This window comes from Pseudophryne corroboree, chromosome 2 (genome assembly GCF_028390025.1).
Source record: "Pseudophryne corroboree isolate aPseCor3 chromosome 2, aPseCor3.hap2, whole genome shotgun sequence".
NCBI lineage: Eukaryota > Metazoa > Chordata > Amphibia > Anura > Myobatrachidae > Pseudophryne > Pseudophryne corroboree.
The window spans coordinates 1006234391-1006260084 of NC_086445.1; the positions used below are offsets into that span (position 1 = coordinate 1006234391).

A 25694-nucleotide genomic window follows, 5' to 3' on the forward strand; every position below is an offset into this window, starting at 1 on the left:
TCAGCATTCTCTAATGGCAAAACTGTTGCAGGGCATGCTGGGACTTGTAGTTTCACCACAGGTGGAGACAGGGGCGTAGCCAGAACTTTGTGAGCTCCATAGCAGGGGTGTATCTTCCTACTGGTCAGGACGGCACTTGCCAGGGGCGCCGGCCAAGGGGGGGGGGGAGTGCCGCCCGGCAGTGCCACCCGCACCATGACATGGTAGTTCTCACTGAGTACATCCCTTAGCAGTGCTCATGCACTGCTGGACTCTCAGAAGCGTATTGCACTCTGACACTCTCTGTGACTACAGTCACAATGGAGCAGGGCACTTCCAGGTATGGGGAGGGGTGAGGCACCTCCTCTTCCTCATCCACTCCCCTTCTCATTGGTCCCACTCGGTCTGTCACCAAACACCAGCCACTACAATCAGCACCTGTCAGCAGTACAGCATGAGCATACCTGTACATTTTCTGCGATACCGTAGCTGCACTGCATGGTCTATCCTGGCAGTCTGGATCACAGCTTACAAAGAGCTCTGTATGGAGAGGTATCTAGACCAGTGACTGCCTGTCCAGCTGTGTTGAGACTACAAGTCCCAGCACACCTTGTCAACTGGATTTGCTGGGACATGTAGTGCCATCACACCCAGAGAGGGGGTTTTAACTGTATGTACTGTATTTGTGCATATATCCCCTCGGTGTCCCTGTCCGCACCCTACTTATAATTCCTCCTCAGTGTCCCTGCCCACACCATCCCTGTAACTGCCCCCTCAGTGACCCTGCCCATACACTCCTGTAATTCCCTCTCAGTGTCCCTGCTCGCACCCTTCCCATAATTCCCCCTCATTGTCCCTGCCCGCACCCTCCCCGTAATTTCCTCTCAGTGTCCCTGCCCGCACCCTAACCGTAATTCCCCCTCAGTGTCCCTACCCACACCCTTCCCATAATTCCCCCTCTGTGTCCCTACCCGCACCCTTCCCATAATTCCCCCTCAGTATGCCTGCCCGCACCCTCCCCGTATTTTCCTCTCAGTGTCCCTACCCGCACCCTAACCGTAATTCCCCCTCAGTATGCCTGCCCGCACCCTCCCCGTATTTTCCTCTCAGTGTCCCTACCTGCACCCTAACCGTAATTCCCCCTCAGTATGCCTGCCCGCACCTTCCCCATAATTCCCTCCCAGTGTCCCTACACGCACCCTAACCGTAATTCCCCCTCAGTATGCCTGCCCGCACCCTAACCGTAATTCCCCCTCAGTGTCCCTGCCTGCACACTCCTCGTAATTCCCTCAGTCTCCCTGCCTGCAACCTCCCCGTAATTACATCTCAGTGACCCTGTCTGCACCCTCCCTGTAATTCTCCCTCAGCGTTCCTGACCTCAGCCTCCCTGTGACTCCCTCTCAGTGTCCCTGCTCGCACACTCCTGGAATTCCCTCTCAGTGTCCCTTCCCACACCCTCCCTGTAATTGTACCTCGGTGTCCTTGACCTCAGCCTCCCTGTAGCCCCTCCCTCTCATTTTCCCTACCTGAACCCACCCTGTAATTCCCCCTTAGTGTCCCTGACCTCAGCCTCCATGTGACTCCCCCCTCAGTGTCCCTGCCCACACCCTCCTGTAATTCCACCTCAGTGTCCCTGCCCATACCCTCCCCGTAATTCCCCCTCAGTGTCCCTGCCCACACCCTCCCTGTAATTGCCCCTCAGTGTCCCTGACCTCAGCCTCCCTGTAATCCGTCCACCTCATTGTCCCTACCCGCACCCTCCCTGTAATTCTCCTTCAGTGTCCCTGACCTCAGCCTATCTGTAACTCCCCCCTCTGTGTCCCTGGGTGGGGGAGGTGGGGGGCGCCAGTTCCTTTCTTTGCCAGGGGCGCTCAGACCCCTAGATACACTCCTGCTCCATAGCAACATTTTGAAGGGGCCCCCATCCCAATACTTCTAGAGAGACACTTCTCTGCAGCAGTAGTTAACTTTATGCCCTATAATAGTGCCCTAGTTAATTCTCTGAACCATAGTAGAGCCTTATTTAATGTTATGCCCCATAGTAGTGCCCTAGTTTCTTTTATGAATCGCAGTAGTGCTTAAGTTCACCCAGGGCTGCCAAGAGAAATCCTGTGCCCCGGTACAACAACTTCCTGGGCCTCCCGCCCCACCCTGGGGGGGTGGGGCCACATCTATTTGGGGGCATGTCTAGCACATGAGAAGCACTCACTCATAAGAGCATGGCATGCCTCCCAGATAGGGCAGTAGAGAGCCTGGCTGTGCCCTGGTACTTTTCAGGGGACATGGCTTAATCACAGGAGGCGTGGACCTGGGCCCCAACTGGGCCTCTCCATCAGTCCTGGGCCCAGGTAACTTGTACCCTCTCCCCCCCTCCTCTCTTGGCGCCACTGAGTTCACCCTGTGTCACATTTCAGAGCTGCCAGTACACATTATGCTGCACAGTACCCCCAATTCACATTATGATATATAGTGCTCCCCATTCATATTGTGCCTCACTACTGTGCCACGGTTCATATTATATAACATTAAAATGCCCTCCAGTTCATTTTATACCACACTACCACCATACCTAGATATATTGCAGGTCCCAAGGAAAAAGTTTGAAAGGACCCCTATGTACCACCCAGTGGCGAAAAATGTATATAACACATGTAACTTTAACAGGGAAGGTGGGCCCCTCTCAGCTCTGGGCCCCATAGCAGCTGCACTGCCTGCAACTATGGTAGCCACACAATTGGCTGGAGAGCCACAGGTTGGCCAGGCTTGTACTACAGTATATCTCAGACAGCGCTCTGTATGATGATAGCCCTGGTGAAATCTTCCACACTCCAGGAACGTATCATATAATATAAAATATGTTATCCTATAATGCAGCTGCTGCTTGTCAGCCCTGCCTCTTCGCTGGCCAAGTTCTTCTCACCAAACAATTTATTTAACAAATTTACTATAAAAATGTAAAAATGAAGCCTATACAAAAATAGAAACGGCCGCGATGCGTCATTTTATCAGGGAGATTCTCAGGATATAAGTCATTGCCCAGGACCTCTTTGATATCTGACATTAAACTTTTAGTTTTAAGAGCACTGGACTGGCACCAGATGAGTAATGTCCAAAGTTCTTCTGCATTTAGCAAGAGCAATTTATGAGAGGAAATAGTTTGCATAGCTTCTGCAAGAAATGTTCGATATACAAATAAATACTCATAGTTTACTTATAAATCACTGACAGTGAATGAGAGGACAGATTAAATAACTTCACACCAAAAAAAAATATAACCAAATAACCATAGAAAAGAAATACAATGTTGTGACTTTCTGTCCACTGCAAAGTCCCGCTATGCCAATGGAGAGATTGTGAAAAGTGTCACAGTTCTTTGGTACAGTTTTTTCTTGTATTGCACCACACCCAACCTACCCCTAAATCGTTCCACTTACCTGCCTGAAAAGTGTGTATTTGATTCTTAGCTTCTATGTGGAGTACAGACAGCCAATTAGCAAACCTGATTGCCAGAGCACCTGTGATGGACTGTTATAAGATGTGTCTGCTGGCAGACTCAGCGGCAGATTTATTAAGCCTGGTGAAGTGATATAAAATGGAAGGTGATACCGCACCAGCCAATCAGCTCCTAACTTCCATGTTACAGGCTGGGTTTGAAAAATGACAGGAGCTGGCTGGCTGGTGCGTTATCACCTTCCACTTTATCACTTCACCAGGCTTAATAAATCTGCCCCCAAGTCTCTCACTACTTGGGGAGCAGGCAGCAGGCTTGCTGAAAGACACTGCGATTACTGGCTGCAAGTACTGTGATATACTGATGTTTTGTGAAAGGAGAGTTAGGTCCTTTCACTTTTGAGAGGGAATATTTTATTTAATTTTTTTAGTTACAGCCAGACAGGCTAGGCTTTTCTTTTATGTTTTGTGCTGCAATATTTTTTTTTATCTGTGGCTACTTATAAGAAGTGGTGTGCTATTTGGCTGCTGTATGAAATATGGAAGTGCACCTGTCTACCCCAGGAGACAGCGGCCTTACCCAGGGCCGTTTTAACATCATTGTAGGCCCTGGGCAAAGCAATGAACTGGGGCCACTACACACCCTTTCACAGGAACCAATTTACTGTCTGGCTGTAGGGTCGGACTGGCCCACGGGGTACAGGGGAAACCCCCGGTGGGCCCTACTGCCTGGCGGGGCCCCACCTCCTCCTCTAGGGAAGAGGTTCCAGACTGTGCACTTGAATTACACATTATGCATATGTTCCATTATAATGCACAGGACTATGGTGTATTTTCTATCATGCATTGCTGTTATTTATCTGCTACATTATCATGCATGCACTAGCAATATTGACTGTATAAATATCAAGGGCCTCAGCCCATGCAGTCTCTAATGGTTATATAAACCAATGTGGTGGCTGGCCACACCCCTATGCATGGGCCCCTACCACTGAATTCCCCCGATAGGACTTCATGCCTCAGTCCGACACTAGCTGGGAGTCAGGTAGAGAATGTTGCCTTACTGCTCTGATTGTGTGGCCACCATCAACCCTTGCTTGAAGGCTCCTAGAACTGTGTGGCCATTGGCAGCTGCCCAGTGTGCCTATATTTTAAGATGGACTTGGCCTTACCCTGATCTTGCCATATATAGAAGAATTTCTTGTGGTTATTTCATCAGCATTTTTTTTTATGTACCTAGGGGTTCTTAGATCTTATGGAAGCCAATTAGTGTTTCTTGCTGTGATTTGTTTTCTGATTTTCAACTCCAGTCCTCAACTACATACAACAGGTCATGTTTCCTGGATTTCTTTAGTCGTGCAAAGGTGAGTTTATTTATTTTGCTGGGTCAGTAATTATCCCACCTGTTCCCACAGATAGAAATTCTCATAATACGAACTGTTGGGGGTAGCCGACGATAGTAGTTGACAAACGCTGCTTTAAAATATCAAAGTTATTAGATCAATTAAAAAGCAGAAGTAGTGCCTTTTTGGGTAATGAACAGAAAGATAATGTATGATGATCTATTTCAGCAGTATACTGTTTATTCACCATCTGTAGATAATTAGGAAGCTGTTTACTGTTAGCTTTCTGTTGTAAATGTTTGAGCGTTTATCAGATAAAGGCAGCAAGATAGAATTCTATGTACAGTAAAACCCAATAAACACAATTTCTGGAGGGGCCGTATTTTATTGTGGTAAGAAAAGTAAGAAGAGATAGTTTTTGTATAGATGTGCAGCGTTAAAAATGATCTTGGTTTCCTAGCCATAATCTTAATACAAAGGGGGTAAATTTACTAAAGCTTCTAAAACAGAGAATAGGTGATGTTGTCAATATATTATTATTATTAAGTGATTTATATAGCGCACACATATTCCACAGCGCTTTACAGAGAATATTTGGCCATTCACATCGGTCCCTGCCCCAGTGGAGCTTACAATCTATGTTCCCTACCACATGCACACGCACACACATACACACAAGGGTTAATTTTTTTGGGAGCCAATTAACCTACCAGTATATTTTTTGGATTGTGGGAGGAAACCGGAGTACCCGGAGGAAACCCACGCAAGTACGGAGAGAATATACAAACTCCACACAGTTAGGGCCATGGTGGGAATTGAACCCATGACCTCAGTGCTGTGAGGTAGTAATTCTAACTATTACACCATCCGTACTGCCCACATAGCTTGGCCCAGAATGCATGGTCTGAGCCTCTTGATAAATATATATAGTAAATAGTACTGTATACTGCTAGTCCATAGCAACCAGATACTATCATTTCTCTATTGCCTTTTATAAAATGACTATGGGCGACATCACCAATTCTCTGTTTTCGAAGCTTTAGTAAATTTACCCCCAGTGTTTCTAGAATTGCACTTAATTTTTTTTTTTTTTCTGGATTTCCTTTCGCACGCTGAAGTTTGTTGTAGAATCTGACAGGCTTCATTTACAGTTCAAAAGATTCTTTATTCAAGTGAAATTAACTGAACGGAGAACTGAAAAATGGCTTAAAAATGTAGACGCATGTTGAATAAGCAAAACATTACTGGGGTCTATAACGCTGTAGAAGAGAAGAAAAATCATTATATTGCTTTCATTAAACTCAAATACAGTAACATTACTCTTAATGAGTTTATGGTTTGAGTTGTTATTATTAAAGAGGAATATTTTCAATCATTAGCAATTTGGTTGATGTGACGCCTATAGCTGTGGGTATTTTATATGCCAATACTGCCATTAAATCATCCGAGTACCCACTTTGGCCTTTTCTAGTAAGTTTTCAGCATCCCCTAACTGAAAGTACATGATGTTTATCTACTTTACCGAGCATTCCTCTGAGATGCCTCCACCCAGCCCAAGAATCCCTGGAATACCTTCATCTCAGACATCAACTAAACCAGGTTCTGAAATAAGTCGCTTATTAGTGGTTTGTTTCCCAACACATAATTTGCAGATCTGTGCAGGCAGATGCAGCGGATGTGGAATGCCACAGCACGGGATAGCAGCGGATTCCTTATCTTGGATACACGGGACACAAATTGGCAATATTAATACTTAAATTGACATGTATAAAAATGATGGCATATATAGACAGGCACTGGAAGGTAAAATATTAAAGGGAAGGGGATTAACCTGATGTATTGCACAAGGGAAATATGTGGCTGAAATTACTATTATATAGATATTAATAGCAGAAGGATGACTTTTACGAGTGACATTTTTCTATGATGCTGTTGTCTGAGCAGGACACATCATATACCAAGTTAAAGGTTTGGTTCATAGATTTGCAGAGAAATATTGGTGTTGTAATTAGTTGCTTTGTTTCAGAGTTATGTGGCAAAATGTCCACCTGGCATTTAAAATGCATCACCATTGTACTCTGGAAAATGTGACAGTTGGTGAACTCTCCCTGTGCACCTGTTGGATGACCAGGAGCATGTGACCTGCTGGTGGTCTCAAAACTGTGAAAGTTATTTGCAGCCACCCACTAAGTAAGTTTTTTCTAAATTTGGCTCCTAAGGGGGCGAAAAGGAGTAAAATGTTCTGCCCAACAAACCTTTGCCCAGATGAAACCATGAACTAATTATTATTATAATTATTATTATTATTATTATTATTATTATTAGAACGAAATGACAGACATGGGAATGGAGAGAGTTAAACCTCCTGTGATGGGTGTGGACCAAATTGTTATGAAAGGTTACAGCCAATGGTAGATAGGGGAGGGATCAGCATATATAGGGATGTATAGGTCATCTAGGGGTCGCTGTTAGTTTGCCTTCCCGCCCTCCCACCCCACTTTGTAGATTGCTTGGCACGGAGTGTTTTGGCTTTGGGTTGTTAGTTGTGGTTTCTCGTTGGCTATTTGTTGGCGGAAAAGAACGGCAGGTTCTAGTTTGACCTGTTAGTCACAATTTTTATAGTATTGATGTGGTTTAGGTGCACTCCCCTCCATTGACTTTTAAGGCCGCTAGATCACCCAACAGGGGGCAGCGTCATTACCCATCAGGGTGGGTAGTCAGAGTGGAGGTATGAGTCGGGCACCTATTACCTATGTATGGTTTTTGTGGTAGATGGAGAGAGAATTGACTACATAGGAGAGGAATGAGTTAAACATCCTGTGAGGGGTGGACCTAGCTGTGAGGTAGTACAGCCTTAGGAAAAGGGGGAGGGTTAGGGTATATATAGGCTGGAGTGGCCATTTTGGGTCTCTGCTTGTTGAATTTCCTTGGGTGAGTGCTGCTTTGCAGATTTTCACCCTTACATTTCGTAGTTTTATACTAAAAGGTTATTAACTTGCAAGCATGGCCTCCAGCCGCCCACGCCGATCCGCTGGTGCCCCAGCCCGTTACCGGTCTGGTGAGGCTGGCCCTGGGGCAGGGGTGTCCGGCTCTGACATTGCCATTCCTTCCCCTGGGGCCCCTCAGATTGCAAGGGGTACGGCACGTAGAACCTGCTCCGCTGGTGAGATGGACGGGTCCCCCTCTGCGAGCGGGCGCGGTCGGTGGTCCAGGGCGGCTCGGCGGTCTGGCCTCCCGGAGAGGGGCGAGCAACAGCCCTCGCCTCCGGGGTCGGCCAGGGGTGCCGGGAACACGGGCGCCTGCGGGCGCGCGTCGGCGCGCCCTGCCGGGCGCCTTACGGCATCCGCTCCTGTATCTCCCGCACCCTCTCTCTTGCCGGGGCCGGGTAGAGGCCCCAGGCGGGGGGTGAGAACCGGGAGGGAGCTCGAGGCGATCCGGCCTGGGCCTGTTGCGGGGCCCAGCGCGAGATCGACAAGGAGCCTGGGCCTGCTGGCGGGTACGCTGGGAGAGACCTCAGCTGAGGGCGCCCGGGCTGCAAGTGGTGGGGTGCGCGCGCGCCCACGCGCGGCTCCGGCGGCGTCTCTCGCGCACGAGTGCGCGCAGCGGCGCCGCAGCCCTCTGTGTCCCCCCAGCCCTCTTCGTTACAGCCGGATTCCGGCGCGACGAGGGGGGGGAGGAGGCCTGGCAGGGATCAACCAGGTTTTGTGGGGAGTGAGCACAGTAGTGCTGTGGACCCAGTAACACGGGCAATCAGTTCCTCACGGCGAGGGGCCAACCCTGCTGGCGGAGCTGGCTCCGTCCGGCGGGAGGTGGGTCTCCGTGAGGGAGTAGAGCAGGCTTCAGGCATCACTCCCGGGGGACGGGGACGAGTCGGTTCCGGAAGTGTATATGGGTTTAGTGACCCCAGCGTTGTTTACCCCCCCCCGGGGCCGACCTGGCCGCGGTCCGGATGGGTCTGGGTTGCCTATGCCCAGCGGTGGATCTCCGGCACGGCATACATCAGGCGACGACACGGCGTCCCGGGATCACGCTGGACCGCCCGGGGCGTTTGCGTCGGCCCTTGCCACGGTGGTGGCGGCATTGGGTCCGCTCGCTGCGGCCCCGGAGCTCGAGGGCGGGTCCGGGGGGGTGGCGGGCGGCTCGGGCGCTGGTGCCGTTTCAGCCGCCCAGAGGGTAGCGCGCGCGTGCCGGGAGCTGGGTGCGGCCGCAGCACAGCTGCATCTACAGCCAAGGCAGGACGAGAGTGTACAGTCACCTCGCACGCCTGCTTTTGGACGGGCTAGGCGCACGCCATTTTTGTTGTCCGGGTCCTCTCTCCCTCTTCTGCCCACAGATGTTCAAGCGGATACAGGGATATCGGAATCGGAGGATGAGGATGTTACGTATGTCGCGACTGAGGAATCCGGATCTGACCAATCTACGGCTTCAGGTGAGGCGGAGCAGTTGGGGTCAGTTTCTAGTACGCCCTCGTGTTCGCGCAGCTCTTCCCCTTCCTCCTCTTCTTCCTCCTCTTCCCTTTCTTCGGCAGCGTCCGACGTCAGTAGCACGACGAAGGCGAAGAAAAGGGCGATTAAATACGCCAAGAAGGCGGCTGGGCAGCAGGAGAGGCGTAAGAGGCGAAGGCGGCTTAGCAGGGAATCTCGCAGGGCCAAGAAGCGACGCGACCTGCCAGGCGTGGTCCGCTGTGAATATACCGCTGTCATGCGGGGACTTAGGGATAGCTGCAGCAGGCAGATTCGTAAGAGGGACTACGTTGATATCTTCGTCTTGACCAAAGCCGCTAAAAAGGAGTTTAAGGAGGCGACCTCTAAGAAGGGCATAGGGGCCGAGGCGTTCCGTACGTTTGATAACTGGCTGGCGGGTTTCTGGGTTTTTGCGGCTTGTTACCTTGAGGACAGGCCGGAGGAACACATGAATGTCATTCGGTACCTGCATCTCGTGCACGATATGCAACGCACGTCGGCGGGTAACGAATGGCGTAGGTACGATGAAGAATTCCGGGAGAAGCAGGACGGGTTGTACGTTATGGACTTCGGTTTCAAGGACGTGGAGGTATGGCTTAAGGTCACCAGGGCCTCGCAGCAGGCCAAGGAGCCCCGGAGCGCAGGGGCGGACGGACACCGTGCTGGGCCGTCCGCCCATGCGGACGGCGGGTCGGCCAAGCCAGGTAGGTCGGCCGTCCGGGCAGGGAAGCAGCCCGCAACGAAAGGACTCTGTTTCGCGTTTAACAACGCTGCATGTTCCTACGGCAAGCAGTGTCGGTTCCGTCACGCTTGCCTCCATTGCGGGGGTTCCCACCCTGCCTCATCCTGCTTCAAGAGTATTCGGCAGGGTCCCCGTACTAAGCAATCCTTCCCGAGAGCGGCACCCGGCGGAGGCGCTCCACAGGGCGCCAACGCCAATTAGGTTAGAGGCTATGGGTAGATGGTTGGATTGGTATCCGAATAGGGAGGATGCCAGGTTTTTATATTCAGGTTTTAGTTTTGGTTTCCGCTTGCCTGTTGCGAGCGATGTTACGGTTCGGGCACAGAGGAACCTCCAGTCTGCTCGGGCCTTGCCTTTAGTGTTGCGGGAAAAGGTCGATAAAGAGGTTGGGCTGGGCAGGATGGAGGGGCCGTTTGCAACACCCCCAGTGGAGGACCTCGTCATCTCCCCGGTGGGGGTGGTCCCCAAGAAAACGCCCGGTTCTTTTCGGCTGATTCAACACCTTTCCTACCCAGCGGGGGCCTCGGTCAACGACGCCATACCTCCGGCTCATTGCTCGGTAGTGTATCAGTCGTTTGACGAGGCGCTTGATTTGGTCCGCAGCTACGGCACTGGGGCCCTCATGGCAAAGATCGACGTCGAATCCGCTTCTAGGCTTCTGCCCCTCCATCCGGACTCATTCCGTTTTATGGGCTTCCGGATCGGATCGGAATATTTCATTGACAAATGTTTGCCGATGGGATGTTCCGTCTCATGCTCGTATTTCGAACGTTTTAGCACTTTCCTGCACTGGTGCGTGGAGTCTTCGTCGGGTGGGCACGGGGTTGCCCACTACCTCGATGATTTCCTTTGTACGGGACCGGCGGATTCGCCGCGGTGCGGCAACTTGCTTTTCAGTATACGGGCATTGTTTTGGCATTTCGGAGTGCCAGTGGCCGAGGACAAAACGGAGGGGCCGGTTTCTTGCCTGTCATTCCTGGGAATCGAGATCGACACGGTGTCAGGCGAGTGTCGCCTTCCTTTGGACAAAGTGGCTAAGCTTCGCGACGCCATTGGCCATTTCATGGGTTCGCGCAAGGTTAAGCTGCGGCAGGCACAATCCTTGCTGGGCATGTTTAACTTTGCATGTCGGGTCATCCCGATGGGCAGGGTTTTCTGCCAGGAGCTTGAAAGAGCGACGGCGGGGTGTGCCAGGCCGCACCACTTTGTACGCTTGTCCGCGGAGTTAAAAAAGGATCTGGCAGTATGGGCCTCGTTCCTGGAGGATTTCAACGGTGTGCGCATATGGCAGGCTCCAACGGTCAACAGCGCTAGATTGCAGCTGTTCACCGACGCGGCAGGAGCCTCCGGTTTTGGTTGTTAATTATCTTGAGGGATCTTGGTGCGCGGCATCATGGCCGGCGGACTGGCACCAGGCGGGTATGACTAAGGACCTTCTGCTCCTGGAACTTTTCCCCATCATGGTTGCGCTGGAAATTTGGGGCGAGCGACTAGCACATCGCAGCATCCTGTTCAGATGCGACAATCTGGGCGTGGTGCACGCGATTAACAACCAGAGGGCAAAATCGCTGGTGGTGCTACGGGTGCTAGGGCAGTTGCTGCTTACTTGCCTGCGCAGGAACGCGTGGTTTCGCGCACAACACGTACCGGGTCTGGAGAATGGGGTCGCTGATGCGCTGTCACGAGGGCAATGGGATAGGTTTTACTTGTTGGCTCCCGAGGCCGACGAACGGGGTTTTCATTGTCCCGGTTATGTCTGTCAGGTCATCGAGCCGGACTGGAGAGTCTAGCACTGCGATCGGTCGCGCCATCCACGCTTAAGGCTTACGAACAGGCCTGGAGCGAATGGGAAGAATTTGCTAGAGGACGGACGCAACGAGGTAAGAGCGGGCATCGGATGATGCTTTCTTTTATTTGGCAGCTTTATGTTTCGGGTAGGTCTAGAGCGGTGGTGTCCCGGTACTTGGCTGGCATTGCGTTCTTTTGCAGAATTAAGGGTGTTCCCGATGTGACGAAAAGTGGGATTCTGCTTAAGGCTATGAAAGGATGGGCGCGCGTAGCGCCTACTCCGCCTGACAGAAGGCGGCCCATTGATGCGGCTTTGCTGCCAGGCATCATTGGGTCGGTTGGAGCCATCGCATCGTCTATGTTTGAATCGCTGCTTTTTAGATTGGCGTTCTCTATGGCTTACCACGGTGCCTTTAGGATATCGGAGTTGGTAGCGCCTTCTAAGCAAACGGATTCGCGCATGCTGGTAGGGGACGTGGTGGTGAGTGGGAGGTCCTTGCTTTGCAGATTGCGACGCTCTAAGACGGACCAGGTGGGGAAGGGCCGATGGGTCACCCTGGTTCCGGCACTTGAGGAGAGCATATGCCCAGTACGGTTGGCAGTACAATATGAGGCAGTGAGGCCCGACTGTCGGGGGTCGTGGTTGCTGCACTATGACGGGCTGCCAGTAACGAAGTTCCAATTTCGGTGGATGATGGGTCGCTGTCTGACGAGCTTGGGCCTTTCCCCCTCCCACTTCGGTACACACTCCTTCCGCATAGGGGCTGCTACGGCGGCAGCGGCCGCGGGTTTTTCGGGGGCCCAAATCCAGGCGGTGGGACGATGGAAGTCGTCCTGTTATAAGCGGTACATTCGCCCCGTCGCCTGAGATACTTTGCTTAAGCGTAGCTTGCATCGATAAAGTTAGAGTAAGATAATGTTTGCTTTGTGTTTATGCATATGTTATGTTCGCTGTATGTTGGTTTGTTTACCCGTGTGTGATCCTACTCAGGGATTAGCCACTTGCCGCTGCGGGCGTGAGCCGGCAGCGGGGGTCTGGAGTTATTTTGCGATTTTTGCCTGACTTGACGGACTGAATTCTAATCATTAATTCGGCTGATCTGTTCTAATCTAAGTCCCTCAGCAGGTTTTTATGCTTTCACCTCCAGCTGAGTTATTTCATGTTTTACCCCTTTTTATACCCCACCCCCACCCCCACCCCCACCCTGTTTCATTTTGTTTTGTTTCTTTTGCCTTTCCCTTAATGTCTTAATGCTTTTGCTTCAAATTGGCTAGAAGCTCGGGAGATCGGCTAGGCCGTGACTGCTGCGACATTAGGAAGCAATAAAAATTTTTCTTTTTGGCAGATCCTTCAGGTTAACACAATGACATTTTATGGCGTAGAATTATAGTAACACATTTTACCCCTTTTTCCTTCCATCCAGGTTGTTTCGCCGATGGCTTGTCCGTTTGGGTGGTCGGCCACTCGTATGTCTTTTGGGCAGCAAGGTTTTTGGCCTCTGATACTGCTCAGAGGTTTCCTGGAGGTCAGGGAATCAGATGGCTTGGTTGGCGAGGAATGATGTGGACAGATCTATTGAGTAGACTAGTCAGTCAGGCCAGGAAGCATGGAGTTCCCAAGGTTTTGGTTGTCCACTTAGGTGGCAACGACCTAGGGAAGAGGACTTCCTTGGAGCTATGGTGGGCCATGATACAAGATCTGGCAAGGGTGGCCGCAGCATGGACCAATTGTATATTGGTATTTTCCCTGATGGTGCCAAGGTTGAGTTGGCGAGGTGTGAAGGACGGACGCGTAATAGATGAGGCCAGGATAAAGGTGAATGGGGCGGTGGCGAAGTGGGTCTTGGCCCACGGAGGTAAAGTGGTTCGCCACCCTAGGATTCGGTTCCGAGACAAACACCTTTTTCGGCCTGATGGTGTACATCTATCCAATGAGGGGATGATGTTTTTCCTGGAGGATCTGTTCCTAGTGTTGCAGGAGTTAGGGTAGTTTATGGTGGCGGTGCGAGGACTCTGGGATGGAGTCCTTCGCTTTTGGCGGAAAAGAACGGCAGTTTGTAGTTGTATGGTTTTTATAGGTAGTAAGTTTCAGTGTTATATGGTTTAGGTGCACTCACCTCCATCGACTTAATGGCCGCTCGACCACCCATCCGGGAGGCAGCGGCAGGGCACCCAGGAGCGGTGGGAAGTCACTGTGGGGGTTGTGTTGACACCTATTACCGGTTTTGATAGGGTGCTGGACGGTTTCGGTCAGTTTACCAATTTAAGTTTACCAATAGTTTAATAGAGCCGTTCTTTTTTCTGCCACCATTATGCCGGCTGATTCGGCATCTTAACAAACTTTTTCCAATTACAGGTTTTGCTATGGTTAGGGTCAAATAAATAGCTAGCAATTTTTCTGCCAAAATCATGTCTCCGTGTCTTTATTTACTGGTATAAAAGGTAACTAAGGTTTACTTTAATAAAGGGGGTCCACCAAATATCACTAGGATGTTTAGGAGAGAGAATTGACTACATAGGAGAGGAATGAGTTAAACATCCTGTGAGGGGTGGACCTAGCTGTGAGGTAGTACAGCCTTAGGAAAAGGGGGAGGGTTAGGGTATATATAGGCTGGAGTGGCCATTTTGGGTCTCTTTGCTTGTTGAATTTCCTTCCCGCCCTCCCGCCCTAAGGGTAGAGGTTGTTTTTGTTTTGACGCGGAGTGCATTGGCGTTTAATTGCTTGGCTGGTTTCATTCGTTGGCTATTTATAGGCGGAAAAGAACGGCAGTTTGTAGTTGTATGGTTTTTATAGGTAGTAAGTTTCAGTGTTATATGGTTTAGGTGCACTCACCTCCATCGACTTAATGGCCGCTCGACCACCCATCCGGGAGGCAGCGGCAGGGCACCCAGGAGCGGTGGGAAGTCACTGTGGGGGTTGTGTTGACACCTATTACCGGTTTTGATAGGGTGCTGGACGGTTTCGGTCAGTTTACCAATTTAAGTTTACCAATAGTTTAATAGAGCCGTTCTTTTTTCTGCCACCATTATGCCGGCTGATTCGGCATCTTAACAAACTTTTTCCAATTACAGGTTTTGCTATGGTTAGGGTCAAATAAATAGCTAGCAATTTTTCTGCCAAAATCATGTCTCCGTGTCTTTATTTACTGGTATAAAAGGTAACTAAGGTTTACTTTAATAAAGGGGGTCCACCAAATATCACTAGGATGTTTATAGGATTGTTTGAGTTTAAATGTTTCTGAGGTTATCTTCAGTGGGTTGTAGCCGTTCTTTTTTCTGCCACCATATTTCGGTTGATACGACATGCTAACTTAATATTTCCTTTACAGGTTTTTCTAGTGGTTAGGGTACAATAAATAGCTAACAATTTTCTGCCAAATTCAAGTCTCCGTGTCATTATTTCTTGGTATTAAGGGTATAGAATGTTTTACTTTTAGAATGGAGGTCCACACATTAGCATTAGGAGGTTTATGCTTTATTTATATGACGCCAGTTTCTGACTGGGGTATGAAGGGCCAACCGGAGGAATGCAGTTGAAGGGCACATGCTTAGGGGTGTGGTAAGCCACTGTAGAGGCTTGGCTAACAAATAGAGAATGTATGGTCTGAGCCTCTTGATAAATATATATAGTAAATACTGCTAGTCCATGCATGATAATGAAACAGTTTCATAACAGCAGTGCACTGTAGAGAATATACCATAGTCAGTCCCATATGTATAATATATCATTTAAATGCACAGTCTGGAACCTGATTCCTCAGGCAATGGGCCCACCAGGGGTTTCCCCTGCATCCCTGTGGGCCAGTTCGGCCCTGTATCGCACCACAGGGGTACCGCAGCGCCTAATAAAGTCATAAACAAATGAGTGAAACAAGAAAACAGCGGCTTACTGTACAATACAATGTAGGACAGGTGCATGATTTATAAACATTGCTGCATCAGAGGCCACAGCATACATATAAGCAGCAGGGAGGCAGAAACAAAGGGTTGGATGTCGTTGCAGGAAGTATGGAATGATGGTATAGATTATAATATAAGAGCAGGAAAAGCACATGAGGGAAGAGGGCCCTGCACGTAAGAGCTTACATTCTTAAGGGGGAGCGGCAGACACACAGGTGACACAGATGTACCAACCAGTCAGCTCCTAACTGTTATTTATTCAAACACAGCCTGTAACATGGTAGTTGGAAGCTGATTGGTAGGTACTTTATCTCTCCACTTTATCTCTCTCCAAGCTTTGATACATCTCCCATCGAAGATTTTCTGGAGCAGCCCATGAAATAAAGACAAACAGTAAAACAGCACTTACTGTCACTTAGGGGTCTATTCATAAAGCAGTGAAAAGTGTGGAGAAGTGATGGCAACCAATCAGCTGCTCTGTACAATTGTATAGTATGCAAATTATAAATGTTACATCAATGCTGATTGGTTGACATAGGCAACTTCTCCACTGGCTCCCTTCTTCACACTTTTCACTGCTTCATGAATAGACCCCTAAGCCCACTTTATCGGGTCTTTTTACTAAGCCTTGGATGGAGATAAAGTGGAAGGAGTTACTGTCATTTTTCACACACAGCCTGTGACATGGCAGTTAGACACTGATTGGCTGGTACTTTATCTCTGTCTACTTTATCTCCATCCAAGGCTTAGTAAATAGACCCCTATATTACTAGCCCATTTTAGCGAATCATGGCTCTTATATCAGCTTTCAATGTGCTTATATTACTGTGACGTGAAGGGCAGATTTGGGCTCTATAGGCCATATATGCTGATGTGGAAAAGGAAAAGGGGTCATATAAGAGAGCTGATAAAGGAATATATAAAGATATGAATATGAATCATTTTAATTACACACCAAGATGGTCAACTATAGTCGGAACCATTTTTATTTGCTTGTCCGAAACTGTACTAAGCACATGTTGGTCCATATGTACCATGCAGCAATTATTTCCAAGAAGCAACTAACCACATCTACGCCAAATCCTCCATTTTGTTCTTTACATGAAACTAACTGTATCCATTAAGAAAGTACCTTCCATAAGGCCAAGCTGGCCATTAACATTGTAGGTTTCCCCTGTCGTGACACCTGGGTAGTGGGGGAGCGGGTACTAATTACCTGGCCCCGTGCATGTTGAAGGGCCCAGCCCCGAGCCAGCTGCTAAAGGGTTCGTTGTCCCCATTTACAGCACTGCTGAGGCAGTCAGTGCCCCTGTGTCTAAGCTGGGTGCACACTGGCAGATACTTTGTAAGTTCAATCGATGCTGTATAGCAGATACAATATGTGAAGGACGTTGTTCACAGACATATTGCAGCAGGGGAGCCACCAACTGTGCCGGGCACAGATAATTGGAGGGGGCGTGGCCAATGCAGGGAGGTGTGGCCAGCCCCCCTCATTTAGAAACATTTTAAAACAGTTTTGGGGGCGCCGGTGAGCAGCAGGGGGCGGCGGGGACCGCCTCTTGGGGGGGGGGTGTGATCACTCAAACCCCCACATCACGCATGGGGAGGACACTGCTTCTGCAGCTGCCTCTCTCCCCAGCACAGCACACAGTGTCCTCTCTCTGACGGGTGCGGGGAAGGAGAAGGGGGGGGGGCAGCGGGACCCAGGACCCCCCTTCTCGGCGGCACAGCAGATCATCAACAGATATATTGGTCAATCAACTGATTGCCCAATATGACTGCCAGTGTGCACCCAGCATTACAGTACTGGAAGCTAGCAATCAGCCCTGAGCGCAATTCTGGTCATGTATTTGATAGCCACAATTCATGCACAGATTCCTATGTATTGTGTCTGAGTGAGTATCGATTAAACAACAATTGTTATGGCGGCAGAAATCATTCTTATAGAAGTGTATGGATGTAAATACTGTATTCAGGTTGGTGCTACTCATAAGGGTAAATTTACTAAGATGGGAGTTCTATTTAAGATGGGATGTTACCCATGGCAACCAATCAGATTCCAGGTATTATCTTATAGAAGGTGCTAGATAAATGAGAAGTAGAATCTGATTGGTTGCTATGGGTAACATCCCATCTTAAATAGAACTCCCATCTTAGTAAATTTCGGCCATAGTTTGGATACAGCTTGCCTGACAGTACTACAGCCCAGGCAATATGACCCGCACTGCTAGTAGAAGCAGCCAGTATGAATACTAATGAACTTGGCTTTGCTTAACCAAAGATAAACTGATCCCTGTAGATTTCACATTTTCACTCTTGAATACATAAGACTGAATGATTTGCATAACTCATCTCCCCAGACACCCGGATTCCGACAGTTTCCAGCTTGTCCAACTTATTTCACTGACAAACAAAATTAAAGTCAGATTTAGTGAATGAGCTCTGTGTAAAGTAACCACGGTATGAATGATACAATATAACAGTGTAGTCCTTCATTATTAGACACATTCACATCTGCTGCACACTGCACAGTCTGACTTATTGGGGGGCATTTAAGAAATCTGTTCTACAGGTAAATATATAGAAAGGGAGGTGGTGTGCGTATTAACCAATCAGATTCAAACATTTTTCAAGTGGAGTTTAGAAAACGTAAACAAACAAACAGCAAGTTAAGCACCATTTACGCATTCATTATTTTTCTCAGCTTTTCTACAAATCATTATCTCCTTTTTAAAATCTCTCTGGATGGAAAACAAGTATTGTATGACTGCTACACAGACACAGCCTTACAAGTTCTCAGCATGCCATGCTAAGTCAGATGACAGGATAAGAAAGATGATAAAGTGCACTCAGAGCTCAGAAGGGCATTCCAAAGCCTCTCTGCTCAGTATACCATATGTCATGATACTGTGGTTGCCATGGTATTCTGTGGGAACCCAAAGGGAGAATGATAAATACCAACATTCTTTTTATCGCCTACTAAAGTAATTTATGTTTAAAACAATAATACATTTTTTTTCATGGGATTGCTGTTTAAATTAGAGATGAGCGCCGGAAATTTTTCGGGTTTTGTGTTTTGGTTTTGGGTTCGGTTCCGCGGCCGTGTTTTGGGTTCGACCGCGTTTTGGCAAAACCTCACCGAATTTTTTTTGTCGGATTCGGGTGTGTTTTGGATTCGGGTGTTTTTTTCAAAAAACCCTAAAAAACAGCTTAAATCATAGAATTTGGGGGTCATTTTGATCCCAAAGTATTATTAACCTCAAAAACCATAATTTACACTCATTTTCAGTCTATTCTGAATACCTCACACCTCACAATATTATTTTTAGTCCTAAAATTTGCACCGAGGTCGCTGTGTGAGTAAGATAAGCGACCCTAGTGGCCGACACAAACACCGGGCCCATCTAGGAGTGGCACTGCAGTGTCACGCAGGATGTCCCTTCCAAAAAACCCTCCCCAAACAGCACATGACGCAAAGAAAAAAAGAGGCGCAATGAGGTAGCTGACTGTGTGAGTAAGATAAGCGACCCTAGTGGCCGACACAAACACCGGGCCCATCTAGGAGTGGCACTGCAGTGTCACGCAGGATGTCCCTTCCAAAAAACCCTCCCCAAACAGCACATGACGCAAAGAAAAAAAGAGGCGCAATGAGGTAGCTGACTGTGTGAGTAAGATAAGCGACCCTAGTGGCCGACACAAACACCGGGCCCATCTAGGAGTGGCACTGCAGTGTCACGCAGGATGTCCCTTCCAAAAAACCCTCCCCAAACAGCACATGACGCAAAGAAAAAAAGAGGCGCAATGAGGTAGCTGACTGTGTGAGTAAGATAAGCGACCCTAGTGGCCGACACAAACACCGGGCCCATCTAGGAGTGTCACTGCAGTGTCACGCAGGATGTCCCTTCCAAAAAACCCTCCCCAAACAGCACATGACGCAAAGAAAAAAAGAGGCGCAATGAGGTAGCTGACTGTGTGAGTAAGATAAGCGACCCTAGTGGCCGACACAAACACCGGGCCCATCTAGGAGTGGCACTGCAGTGTCACGCAGGATGTCCCTTCCAAAAAACCCTCCCCAAACAGCACATGACGCAAAGAAAAAAAGAGGCGCAATGAGGTAGCTGACTGTGTGAGTAAGATAAGCGACCCTAGTGGCCGACACAAACACCGGGCCCATCTAGGAGTGGCACTGCAGTGTCACGCAGGATGTCCCTTCCAAAAAACCCTCCCCAAACAGCACATGACGCAAAGAAAAAGAAAAGAAAAAAGAGGTGCAAGATGGAATTGTCCTTGGGCCCTCCCACCCACCCTTATGTTGTATAAACAGGACATGCACACTTTAACCAACCCATCATTTCAGTGACAGGGTCTGCCACACGACTGTGACTGATATGACGGGTTGGTTTGGACCCCCCCCAAAAAAAGAAGCAATTAATCTCTCCTTGCACAAACTGGCTCTACAGAGGCAAGATGTCCACCTCATCATCATCCTCCGATATATCACCGTGTACATCCCCCTCCTCACAGATTATCAATTCGTCCCCACTGGAATCCACCATCTCAGCTCCCTGTGTACTTTGTGGAGGCAATTGCTGCTGGTCAATGTCTCCGCGGAGGAATTGATTATAATTCATTTTAATGAACATCATCTTCTCCACATTTTCTGGATGTAACCTCGTACGCCGATTGCTGACAAGGTGAGCGGCGGCACTAAACACTCTTTCGGAGTACACACTTGTGGGAGGGCAACTTAGGTAGAATAAAGCCAGTTTGTGCAAGGGCCTCCAAATTGCCTCTTTTTCCTGCCAGTATAAGTACGGACTGTGTGACGTGCCTACTTGGATGCGGTCACTCATATAATCCTCCACCATTCTTTCAATGTTGAGAGAATCATATGCAGTGACAGTAGACGACATGTCCGTAATCGTTGTCAGGTCCTTCAGTCCGGACCAGATGTCAGCATCAGCAGTCGCTCCAGACTGCCCTGCATCACCGCCAGCGGGTGGGCTCGGAATTCTGAGCCTTTTCCTCGCACCCCCAGTTGCGGGAGAATGTGAAGGAGGAGATGTTGACAGGTCGCGTTCCACTTGACTTGACAATTTTCTCACCAGCAGGTCTTTCAACCCCAGCAGACTTGTGTCTGCCGGAAAGAGAGATCCAAGGTAGGTTTTAAATCTAGGATCGAGCACGGTGGCCAAAATGTAGTGCTCTGATTTCAACAGATTGACCACCCGTGAATCCTTGTTAAGCGAATTAAGGGCTCCATCCACAAGTCCCACATGCCTAGCGGAATCGCTCCGTGTTAGCTCCTCCTTCAATGTCTCCAGCTTCTTCTGCAAAAGCCTGATGAGGGGAATGACCTGACTCAGGCTGGCAGTGTCTGAACTGACTTCACGTGTGGCAAGTTCAAAGGGCAACAGAACCTTGCACAACGTTGAAATAATTCTCCACTGCACTTGAGACAGGTGCATTCCACCTCCTATATCGTGCTCAATTGTATAGGCTTGAATGGCCTTTTGCTGCTCCTCCAACCTCTGAAGCATATAGAGGGTTGAATTCCACCTCGTTACCACTTCTTGCTTCAGATGATGGCAGGGCAGGTTCAGTAGTTTTTGGTGGTGCTCCAGTCTTCAGTACGTGGTGCCTGTACGCCGAAAGTGTCCCGCAATTCTTCTGGCCACCGACAGCATCTCTTGCACGCCCCTGTCGTTTTTTAAAAAATTCTGCACCACCAAATTCAAGGTATGTGCAAAACATGGGACGTGCTGGAATTTGCCCATATTTAATGCACACACAATATTGCTGGCGTTGTCCGATGTCACAAATCCACAGGAGAGTCCAATTGGGGTAAGCCATTCCGCGATGATCTTCCTCAGTTGCCGTAAGAGGTTTTCAGCTGTGTGCGTATTCTGGAAAGCGGTGATACAAAGCGTAGCCTGCCTAGGAAAGAGTTGGCGTTTGCGAGATGCTGCTACTGGTGCCGCCGCTGCTGTTCTTGCGGCGGGAGTCCATACATCTACCCAGTGGGCTGTCACAGTCATATAGTCCTGACCCTGCCCTGCTCCACTTGTCCACATGTCCGTGGTTAAGTGGACATTGGGTACAACTGCATTTTTTAGGACACTGGTGAGTCTTTTTCTGACGTCCGTGTACATTCTCGGTATCGCCTGCCTAGAGAAGTGGAACCTAGATGGTATTTGGTAACGGGGGCACACTGCCTCAATAAATTGTCTAGTTCCCTGTGAACTAACGGCGGATACCGGACGCACGTCTAACACCAACATAGTTGTCAAGGCCTCAGTTTTCCGCTTTGCAGCAGGATAACTGCTGTGATATTTCATCTTCCTCGCAAAGGACTGTTGGACAGTCAATTGCTTACTGGAAGTAGTACAAGTGGGCTTACGACTTCCCCTCTGGGATGACCATCGACTCCCAGCAGCAACAACAGCAGCGCCAGCAGCAGTAGGCGTTACACGCAAGGATGCATCGGAGGAATCCCAGGCAGGAGAGGACTCGTCAGAATTGCCAGTGACATGGCCTGCAGGACTATTGGCATTCCTGGGGAAGGAGGAAATTGACACTGAGGGAGTTGGTGGGGTGGTTTGCGTGAGCTTGGTTACAAGAGGAAGGGATTTACTGGTCAGTGGACTGCTTCCGCTGTCGGCCAAAGTTTTTGAACTTGTCACTGACTTATTATGAATGCGCTGCAGGTGACGTATAAGGGAGGATGTTCCGAGGTGGTTAACGTCCTTACCCCTACTTATTACAGCTTGACAAAGGGAACAAGCGGCTTGACAAATGTTGTCCGCATTTCTGGTGAAATACTTCCACACCGAAGAGCTGATTTTTTTTGTATTTTCACCAGGCATGTCAACGGCCATATTCCTCCCACGGACAACAGGTGTCTCCCCGGGTGCCTGACTTAAACAAACCACCTCACCATCAGAATCCTCCTGGTCAATTTCCTCCCCAGCGCCAGCAACACCCATATCCTCCTCATCCTGGTGTACTTCAACACTGACATCTTCAATCTGACTATCAGGAACTGGACTGCGGGTGCTCCTTCCAGCACTTGCAGGGGGCGTGCAAATGGTGGAAGGCGCATGCTCTTCACGTCCAGTGTTGGGAAGGTCAGGCATCGCAACCGACACAATTGGACTCTCCTTGTGGATTTGGGATTTCGAAGAACGCACAGTTCTTTGCGGTGCTACTGCTTTTGCCAGCTTGAGTCTTTTCATTTTTCTAGCGAGAGGCTGAGTGCCTCCATCCTCATGTGAAGCTGAACCACTAGCCATGAACATAGGCCAGGGCCTCAGCCGTTCCTTGCCACTCCGTGTGGTAAATGGCATATTGGCAAGTTTACGCTTCTCCTCCGACAATTTTATTTTAGGTTTTGGAGTCCTTTTTTTACTGATATTTGGTGTTTTGGATTTGACATGCTCTGTACTATGCCATTGGGCATCGGCCTTGGCAGACGACGTTGCTGGCATTTCATCGTCTCGGCCATGACTAGTGGCAGCAGCTTCAGCACGAGGTGGAAGTGGATCTTGATCTTTCCCTAATTTTGGAACCTCAACATTTTTGTTCTCCATATTTTAATAGGCACAACTAAAAGGCACCTCAGGTAAACAATGGAGATGGATGGATACTAGTATACAATTATGGATGGACTGCCGAGTGCCGACACAGAGGTAGCTACAGCCGTGGACTACCGTACTGTACTGTGTCTGCTGCTAATATAGACTGGATGATAATGAGATGTAGTATGTATAACGAAGAAAGAAAAAAAAAACCACGGGTAGGTGGTATACAATTATGGATGGACTGCCGAGTGCCGACACAGAGGTAGCTACAGCCGTGGACTACCGTACTGTGTCTGCTGCTAATATAGACTGGTTGATAATGAGATGTAGTATGTATGTATAAAGAAGAAAGAAAAAAAAACCACGGGTAGGTGGTATACAATTATGGACGGACTGCCGAGTGCCGACACAGAGGTAGCTACAGCCGTGGACTACCGTACTGTGTCTGCTGCTAATATAGACTGGTTGATAAAGAGATGTAGTATGTATGTATAAAGAAGAAAGAAAAAAAAACCACGGGTAGGTGGTATACAATTATGGATGGACTGCCGAGTGCCGACACAGAGGTAGCTACAGCCGTGGACTACCGTACTGTACTGTGTCTGCTGCTAATATAGACTGGATGATAATGAGATGTAGTATGTATAAAGAAGAAAGAAAAAAAAAACCACGGGTAGGTGGTATACAATTATGGATGGACTGCCGAGTGCCGACACAGAGGTAGCTACAGCCGTGGACTACCGTACTGTGTCTGCTGCTAATATAGACTGGTTGATAAAGAGATGTAGTATGTATGTATAAAGAAGAAAGAAAAAAAAACCACGGGTAGGTGGTATACAATTATGGATGGACTGCCGAGTGCCGACACAGAGGTAGCTACAGCCGTGGACTACCGTACTGTACTGTGTCTGCTGCTAATATAGACTGGATGATAATGAGATGTAGTATGTATAAAGAAGAAAGAAAAAAAAACCACGGGTAGGTGGTATACAATTATGGATGGACTGCCGAGTGCCGACACAGAGGTAGCTACAGCCGTGGACTACCGTACTGTGTCTGCTGCTAATATAGACTGGTTGATAATGAGATGTAGTATGTATAAAGAAGAAAAAAAAAACCACGGGTAGGTGGTATACAATTATGGACGGACTGCCGAGTGCCGACACAGAGGTAGCTACAGCCGTGGACTACCGTACTGTACTGTGTCTGCTGCTAATATAGACTGGATGATAATGAGATGTAGTATGTATAAAGAAGAAAGAAAAAAAAAACCACGGGTAGGTGGTATACAATTATGGATGGACTGCCGAGTGCCGACACAGAGGTAGCTACAGCCGTGAACTACCGTACTGTGTCTGCTGCGACTGGATGATAAATAATGATATAAAAAATATATATATATCACTACTGCAGCCGGACAGGTATATATTATATAATGACGGACCTGCTGGACACTGTTTGTCAGCAGAATGAGTTTTTTATTTTATAGAATAAAAAAACACCACACAAGTCACACGACGTGTGTTTAACTTTTACAGGCAGACATTCACAATACAATATAGTATACTATATACTGGTGGTCAGGTCACTGGTCAGTCACACTGGCAGTGGCACTCCTGCAGAAAAAAAGTGTGCACTGTTTAATTTTAATATGTACTCCTGGCTCCTGCTATAACCTAACTGCTCCCCAGTCTCCCCCACAATTAAGCTGTGTGAGCACAGTCAGATATTATACATAGATGATGCAGCAGCACACTGGGCTGAGCACAGATATGGTATGTGACTGAGTCACTGTGTATCGTTTTTTCAGGCAGAGAACGGATTATATTAAATAATATAAAACTGCACTGGTGGTCACTGGTCAGTCACTAGTATAACTAACTAATACTATCAGCAAAATTCTGCACTCTCTGTCTGAGTACTCCTCCTAAGCTCCAGTAAATGAAGTGTCACTGTCTCACTCTGTCACTAGTATAACTAACTAATACTATCAGCAAAATTCTGCACTCTCTGTCTGAGTACTCCTCCTAAGCTCCAGTAAATGAAGTGTCACTGTCTCACTCTCACTCTCCTATCTATTTCTTCTCTAAACGGAGAGGACGCCAGCCACGTCCTCTCACTATCAATCTCAATGCACGTGTAAAATGGCGGCGACGCGCGGCTCCTTATATAGAATCCGAGTCTCGCGATAGAATCCGAGCCTCGCGAGAATCCGACAGCGTCATGATGACGTTCGGGCGCGCTCGGGTTAACCGAGCAAGGCGGGAAGATCCGAGTCGCTCGGATCTGTGTAAAAAAAGCTGAAGTTCGGGCGGGTTCGGATTCCGAGGAACCGAACCCGCTCATCACTAGTTTAAATACAAGCAGTTTGTTATAGTGCAGCGAAATGCTTTGACTGGCCCTTTCTGCTATTAAGGACCACATTATGAACATTTTAAATAAAGGACTT

The 25694-nt window shown here is 48.6% G+C and overlaps 1 protein-coding gene and 1 long non-coding RNA gene across 2 annotated transcripts in view; one reads left to right on the forward strand and one right to left on the reverse strand.

Moving 5' to 3' along the window:
* The window catches only part of ERG (ETS transcription factor ERG), a 388215-nt gene that overhangs the window by 326948 nt on the left and 35573 nt on the right, over nt 1–25694 (reverse strand). The gene's annotated exons all lie outside the window — the stretch shown is intronic.
* LOC134987805 (uncharacterized) overlaps nt 4672–25694 on the forward strand; it is a 33203-nt gene continuing 12180 nt past the window's right edge. The window contains exon 1 of the long non-coding RNA XR_010193378.1: nt 4672–4793. This is a non-coding gene — a long non-coding RNA (uncharacterized LOC134987805). The remainder of the gene's footprint in view (nt 4794–25694) is intronic.